Source organism: Capsicum annuum, chromosome 4, assembly GCF_002878395.1.
Source record: "Capsicum annuum cultivar UCD-10X-F1 chromosome 4, UCD10Xv1.1, whole genome shotgun sequence".
Classification (NCBI taxonomy): domain Eukaryota; kingdom Viridiplantae; phylum Streptophyta; class Magnoliopsida; order Solanales; family Solanaceae; genus Capsicum; species Capsicum annuum.
In genome coordinates, this window is record NC_061114.1 from 198,772,953 (window position 1) to 198,780,722 (window position 7,770).

Consider the following 7,770-nt stretch of genomic DNA (forward strand, 5'->3'; position numbering starts at 1 on the left):
TATATATATATATATATATATATATATATATATATATATATATATTGATTATTTTATCTTAAAGAAAAGGACTGCATTCAATACAATGCGAGACATTCTTGGACTACAGTTACAGTAAAATTGAATGTTACTTTTGACAGAATATTTGAATGAATTAGAAGTTGGAACTAGGATACACGATCATAATCTTTGGTGGCCTCCTTAATGTATATGTCATTGTTTTCAAACATAGAACAAAAGCATCTTCATGGCAAGCGTGAGATCTCCTCTCTCCCTCGTATCCAGCATATGAAGTTTCATATTCAGGCTCATCAAAGAAAGGGTTTGCATTCAAAATTAGAGCTTGTATCGAAACCAAGACTTGCAGCATGGTCAATGTCTTGGGCAACCACTTCTCATTACCTTTACCACTCCAAGTGTTAAGAAGCCCGAGACAAACTTTCTCATAATTATACAAGTTGGGATTTAGTCTCAAACTGCCAGAATAGTAGTAAACCATCTAATGAAAAGGGAAAATAAGTAAATAAATATATTTGTATTTCAATATTACAAAGTAAAGAAAAAAAATAAGAACGCCCCAATACTTACTGTTGGCACATTAGGATAATTTTGCGCGAACAGGACATCAAAGACAAAGAGACCATCATGGTATGGAGTGCCTTGTGGTTCAATGATGACAGCCCTAAGGAGATCCTTCTTTGCTTCGCAGACCCTTACATATATTATATCTGAAAGTGAGAGAGAGTATGACTTCAACGTTAATCTAAAAACGGATCAGAGATTGATTTAGAGCAATCTACCAATGAGAGGATATCCCATAAAGTTAATTGACATAATTTTTCTATAATTCCAGATAAAACAGATGGTGCAGCATGCCAAAAAGAGGATATAGTCCTAAATTTAGTAGCTAATAAGAAAGTTGAGGTTTGTGGGGTGAGTTTTGGGGCAGGGAGGGATCTGGGAGAGCGAGGATATCAATTCTACTATTTATTTGTGACAAATCGATGTGTCAAAAATACTTGCAATGGATTTCACGTGAAACCACACATATCTTTTCAAGAACCACAGATATCACATGAGCCAATTGCTGCATTTACCATTACAACCAGCAAATGGAGGTTAGACAGAGAAAACAAACCAGCTTCATAAGACTTCTACATCAGGAATCCAACATTAATACATTAACCAAGACAAGATAAGAAATATGAAACCAACAGAAAAACAAATGATGAGTGACTAACAATATCTGACTCACCAGGTAAATCATTTTCCAATATTTTTCACTCATCCTGAACCTTCTTACTCCAGGCCTTAGGTGGTTGTTCGAAAAGTAACAACAGAGGTTAGTAGAGTCACATTCTTGATTTAACAAATAACTAAAATAGCAGAAAATGATCTGCCCAGCACAAGAAATTCCCTTATATACCTGTTGTCCCTGGAAGCCCAAGTTAGTGTAATGATTATCTGAGAAGTATTCTACCACATCTAAATGCTTAAAACTTTGATACTTTTTCATGAGTTCATCTTCAATCGCCTTTTTCTTTCCACTAGAATTTGACCATCCAGACATCAGAGTACTGCTTGAAGAAGGAACCTGACGAAAGTTACTACTTACATGCTCAGAATTTATTGGAGTTGACGTCTGACCACTTGCTAGATGACTTGAAAAGCTAACTTGGGAAGACGCTTTTGAACTGGAAGCAGGTTCATTTAACCAAGAAACCGTTTCCTCAACACTAGTAGTCAAATCAGCATTATCAAATTGTGCCTGCATACTCAAGTAATCACATTCATCATCATCATCATTTTCGTAAAACAAATAGTCATCATCATCATAGTTTGACACATCATCACAATTATCCATTCCTTTATCTTCGTCATTCTGATCTTCATGAAATGTGAGCTCTAAATTGGAACTGTTGTTATTACCAGAGTCTAGACATCTGGATATAGTCCCAGCTACTGTATGTGGGTTATCCTTAGTTATAGCCTCCTGTAATTCAAACAAACATAATAGATAAGGCAAAGGGAAATCACTGATTCAATATTTGAATCATAAACTAATTTAGGCATGCTAGAAATTACAGTACTATATGATACTCTTGTACAGTAAATTTCTGAAGCAGAGTAATCAACCGATGCATGCACAATTACAAAATCCCTTTTTGAAATCCTAAACTACCCCAACCACCTCTTTTCCAATTTCAACAGCTGCATGCATAATTTCAGAATCCCTTTGTTAGAGCCCTCCTACTCAGGTCATCACTAACCCACCCACCCCTTTTCCCGCCCATTTTGCTCTATTCGAGCCCCAAATTCTTAACCTATTGATCTCGTGTATTGCTCTTACCATTTAGCAAACTCTCTTATGCACTAAAATATACCATGTGTAGTCCCACAATGTGGAGTCTGGGATACAGAGGGTAGAGCATGCCAAAACCTTACCCCTTAAAGACTTTTATAGAGAACAAATAAAAGAAAAGGGGCTTCTGATATGCACAGGGACTATAAGGGTTTATTGTATGCTGACTCTAATGGACACAATTTTTAAAATTCTTTCCTAGATCATTTAATTTATTCAACAATTTCTTTTCTCATTACAAAGGTCAATTCAACAGACTCATAATTACAATTCTTCGATGATTGATCATACTCATTGATGGATCATGCTCTAATACTCACACAACAACCTATCTAACCACATTATACGAGCAATTCTTTGATTGATAATAATCTAATACTCACACAACAACATATCTAATCACATAATTCAAGCAACCCTAGCCTGAAAACTCTACCAATGCAATGCAAGTAGAAGTTCGTAAGCAAGTGGGTTAGACTACACAAGCAACATATATAAGCCACATGTTTGGAAAGATAAAACATACCTTAAAAAAATAGTAGTGACAATTATTGAAGTATTCAATTAAAATAACAGAATGGAAGTCAAAGAGGTAAAATTGAGAAAATTTACCATGGGTAGATTAATTGGTGAGGACCCAAACTACATAGACCATACCAGGTAGCCATCCAAAGAAGGTCAGCGAAACACAGATCCAGAGCTCCACCTATTTTGTATTTCCAACACAAATACATACACGTACACGTACTCAATAACACTTACAAGGAAAAAAAGTGCAAAATTTTCAGAAACCATAGGAAATTCATACCTAAAGACATCATATTCCTTTTTATAGCATTAGCAAACCACACTTGAAAAATTGAAATTTTTGTGGGATGATGTCGATGTCTTTTGAATCGACAATTAAAGGAACCTGATTTTGATTTTAATCCTAAGCAAAGAAAAAGAAAATTTAGTTGTAATTGAATTGAATGAAAAAGGGAAGGGAACGGAGAAATCTCTCCATTAACTATCGAAAAATTCGTTGAAGGCTATCGCCGACAACTCTCGCCAAAAAACTCAATTAACACCACCCAGCAACACTTTAACCTCCATTTTCCCAAGAAGTAATAGTAATCGGAGGCTCAACTGCGTCCGGAAAACTCCATTAACACCACCCAGCAACACTTTAGCCTCAATTTTCCCAATCAGCAATAGTAACCGGAGGCCCAACTGCGTCTAAGCTCGCGGTTAAGGCTTTTACTAGCTGCGAGAGCCCATCGGTGCTTCGAAAGTAGCCACAGGCTAGCCCCCTCTGAACACGCCGCCATACCCCCCGTAAAAAAAAAAACAACCCTCCACCGTCATCTCTCTATTGACGATCAAAATTCACCAAAGAGTTGTCTCTTTCCCTTCCTTTTAAACAATTGGATTCTCAGCCGTTAGTGCGTGTTTAATTGCATTAAACACTAATTTATTGATTAATTATTTATTTAATATATTAAAATGAGAGAAGAAAGTCAAAAATCTAAAAAAATAGATAAATAAGTTTCTTGATCATTGAGGCATGCCACATAAGCAGCCTCCAATAATCTCTATATATATATATATATATATATATATATATATATATAGATTTGTAATTTAACATATTATGAATTATATTCAAGAATTAATTAAGTTTCTAATATTCTTAATTATTTTTTAATGTAATATTTTTATTATATTAATTTTATATTTTATTAATTTACTTTCCCTATAAATAGTAATAGATGAAAACTATCGATTTGAATAATTTTTAGCTAGACATAAAAATAATTAAAGCCAAAAATGCTCATTTTGAACTTTATAATGCATTAATAGAGCATTTATGGGAGCAAGTTTTTAATTTTGAAAGTTGAATATTTATTTAGAAATAAATAAATTTTACTATGATGTAATATTATTTAATTTTATTGCATCAATGATTTCTCCTTTGTTTGAATTATTTATTAATATGAATAATATATAATATTTTCTTGCAATTTATGTTATTTAAATATTTGGGGTAAAAATAAGTATGAAATAAGAAATATAAATAAACTAAAAATAATAATGAAGATTTAAGTTATGAGATAAGAAATATAAATGAAATAAAAATAATAATATAATATTAAAAAGAGAAAGTTATTTTTAGAATGTAACATAGAGTTATGTATTGGAGATGGTGTTCACCAATCACAGAACATCTCTTTTATTTATAATGTAAAATAGAGTATGATTGGAGATGATAGTATAGTTTGCCTTTTTGATTTTTGAGCCAAACATTTTAGCTTTACTATTTCAAGAAATTTCAATGGTGTAACTCCCATTAATCTATAATTTTACAAATTTTACGGTATGTTAGTTAGAGGCAAAGTCAAAAGTTTTAGCTCATGATTCTTAGTTAATGAATTTTGGACCAAATATACTTGCATGCCAAATATGTAGTCATCGTTGTGGTTCTTAATTCCCCTAATTCAAAATTCCAAATAATTCTTTATTGATATATAATATCTCTGCCCCACTAACTTGAGAAAATTTAATTAAAGAAAAACTTTACTTACTCAGTCAAATTCCGAAACATGAGATCGGAGCATTGAACATTTCAACTTCATACTAAGGACTATGTGTTGTACTATATAAAGAACTCTATTAAGCTCTTTATGATAGATAAAAGATTTAGGAATGAGCGAAGGAGTATTGGATTGGTTTCTCATATGACCCTCAACTAATAGTTATTATCTCAGAAAGTCGTCTTTGTCTTGATCCGAATTTACTTAAATAAAAAAAAATACTTTATTGAAATAATAACTAGTAGTTGAGTGATTATCTGAGAAATCAACTTTTTAAGTATCGAAGTATGGCTCGTTGATTGTTTTTATTGAGACAAAAGTGACTAACATTTCCTTATGCTTGTTCCACGTGGTGAATTCATGAATTTTAAATCATGGGAATTCAATTCCCTTCAATCCAACTTTTAATTTAACTAGTACACCCATTATCATATCTGGAGATTGAGTGCCCGCTCAATCTTTCTATGTTTTTTTTTAATTTTTTTTAAAGTTTGTATAATATATATGTTAGGGATAACCTATGAAAGGTACGTAATTGTGGTTTTTTTTAAAGTATAAAATGATATCTTTGTCCCTGAATAGCCTGATCTTTTGCTGGATTAATTGCAGGTCTTGTATATACATATTCAACAGGGAACAAACAACATTTGTATATGCTTGGAAATGGTATTTTGAGGTCTGATGGCCACATTTGGGCCATGTAGAGGAAAAGTGTCTCAATTCTTCATGGACAAGGTCAAGGTAATTGATTAAAAAAAAAAATAACAAGAAACTTGACACTCATATACTGTAATTTATGATATGGATATATAATTACACTACAGATTAAGGTTGGTGATCAGTTACGATATTTAATAATGATGTACTTGTGTTCAAATGGTGACTTTCTATATATGTGCTGAAGGAGGGGGGGGGGGGGGGGTGCGCGCGCATATGTTTACATATTTAGTTTTTCAAAATTCACTTGTCAAGATGAACTAATAATACCTGAAATGATCCAGTAGAATCATGCATGTATTACTTCAAAACTTCCAAGATCAATGTCAAGTTCCTTTTTTATCTTTAGTTTTGCTACTTAAAATATCTGCCTTTTAGCTATGTTCGATTCACTTCTTCAAATAATAATATTATGTATCTTTGACAAGTTACAACAGTTGAAACTCATAAAGAATATATATTTCAATATAAGGTAAAACTTTTTCTTGTTGAACCAGCTACACTTATCGAGTCTAACAGGTAAAATATTTTGCACCATTGTTACTATATAGAATTCACAGTTAGTCTAGAGTACCTCCTCAAATTTTTTCGAGTCTTTTGTATAGCAGTAAGTGATTGGGTATGGTTTCATTACTGATTTCCGATATCTACTATTTGACAGCTTGAAACAGACAGACACATCCTTTTAGCAAAGGCTGATATGGCCCTAAAAAAATACAAGATCCACATGGTGATAGATAACGAGCTTTTAACCCGTAAAGAGTAAGTTATAGTTATCACTGAGCAGGAAAAAGTCACAGTTTGCAGGGACAGCACTCGGGCAGGGGCTGAAGTCGAATGTCCGCTGGTTGAGCTCGTTGTTAATAGACATTCAACATATATCAAGAAGTTTGATGCATCACCCAATGGATAGATCAACATTTTATCCTGAAATATGGAGTAACGCCTTACATGGACATTTCAATAAGCAAAATTAATGCAGCCAATTGCTCAAAAATAAATACACAACCTCAGGTTATCCTGTAAAAAAGAAAAGAAAAGAGTGTTTCTTGAGCTTGTTTTATTTTTGTTTGGCAAACTGTTTTTCTAAATTCCCTTTTCTTTTGTGTGATGCTGATTTTTCTCATTGTTGATAGTTTTTATTAGTCTGTTGTGAGATTGCTGGTTTACTCATTAACACCATTCAATCCAAAAAGCTACGGATACAAATATAAAATTTGGATCAAAGTTACTGAATTCAGTTGAACCCATAATGCAGACATTGTTGGAGTACCACATCGGTGGGTTAAAGGGTCCGTGGTCTCCTTATATGGTTTGGGCAATCCTCTTCTTGTAAGTTAGCTTTTGAGGTTGAGTTAGGCCCAAGATTCATCTCCCCTCATAAGCTAGCTTGAGTTAAGCCCAAGGTCCATTTCTTTATCAGACACCAGCTCCATCCTTGGTTACAACCTACTAACAATAGTTCAAATCTTCAAGCTTTCATAATCACTGTTTATGGATAACAATATTTCCATTATTATTTGAAATTGACCAATAGCTTTTAAGGTTGAGTTAGGCCCAAGGTCCATTTCTTTATCAGACACCAGCTCCATCCCTGGTTACAACCTACTAACAATAGTTCAAATCTTCAATCTTTCATAATCACTGCATATGGTTAACAATATTTCCATTATTATTTGAAATTGACCAAAGAGAAAGAGACATTTTTTCAAAATGAATTCCCTAATGGTAATTCATATCATCTTTCTTCAAATATAACGATACTAGATGAAGGTCTTAAGAAAGTGCAAGCTATGAAACATCCATACATAGGAAAAAAAAATGAAAATTAGTAGCATTAAGAAAAAAGTCAAGCATATTTCTAACCTGATCATAAATTTCACTTTCACAAGGTAGGAGTAAGATATGCGTACACATTCTACCTTCCAGACATGAGACTTCACTTGTGGAATTTCACTAAGTATGTTGTTAATATATCGTCTCCGTTAGTCCTTATCTATGAGTAGTTCATAAGCTACTTGAATATTAGTGAATCAAGTTTTAGCACTAAGATTTTGACATTTTGTTTCCAATTCAGTTTTCGAATATAAAAACTCTCCTGTCCGTTAAATGACCTTG

At 33.0% G+C, this 7,770-nt stretch overlaps 1 long non-coding RNA gene and 1 pseudogene across 1 annotated transcript; one reads left to right on the forward strand and one right to left on the reverse strand.

The window, feature by feature from the left end:
* Positions 1 to 102: 102 nt before the first annotated feature.
* LOC107868732 lies at positions 103 to 2,221 on the reverse strand (annotated as a pseudogene).
* A 2,830-nt stretch (positions 2,222 to 5,051) lies between these two features.
* LOC107869568 lies at positions 5,052 to 6,358 on the forward strand. Its single transcript, XR_001673851.2, has 3 exons — positions 5,052 to 5,462; positions 5,545 to 5,676; positions 6,314 to 6,358. It is a non-coding gene; the product is annotated as an uncharacterized LOC107869568 (long non-coding RNA).
* Positions 6,359 to 7,770: the final 1,412 nt, after the last annotated feature.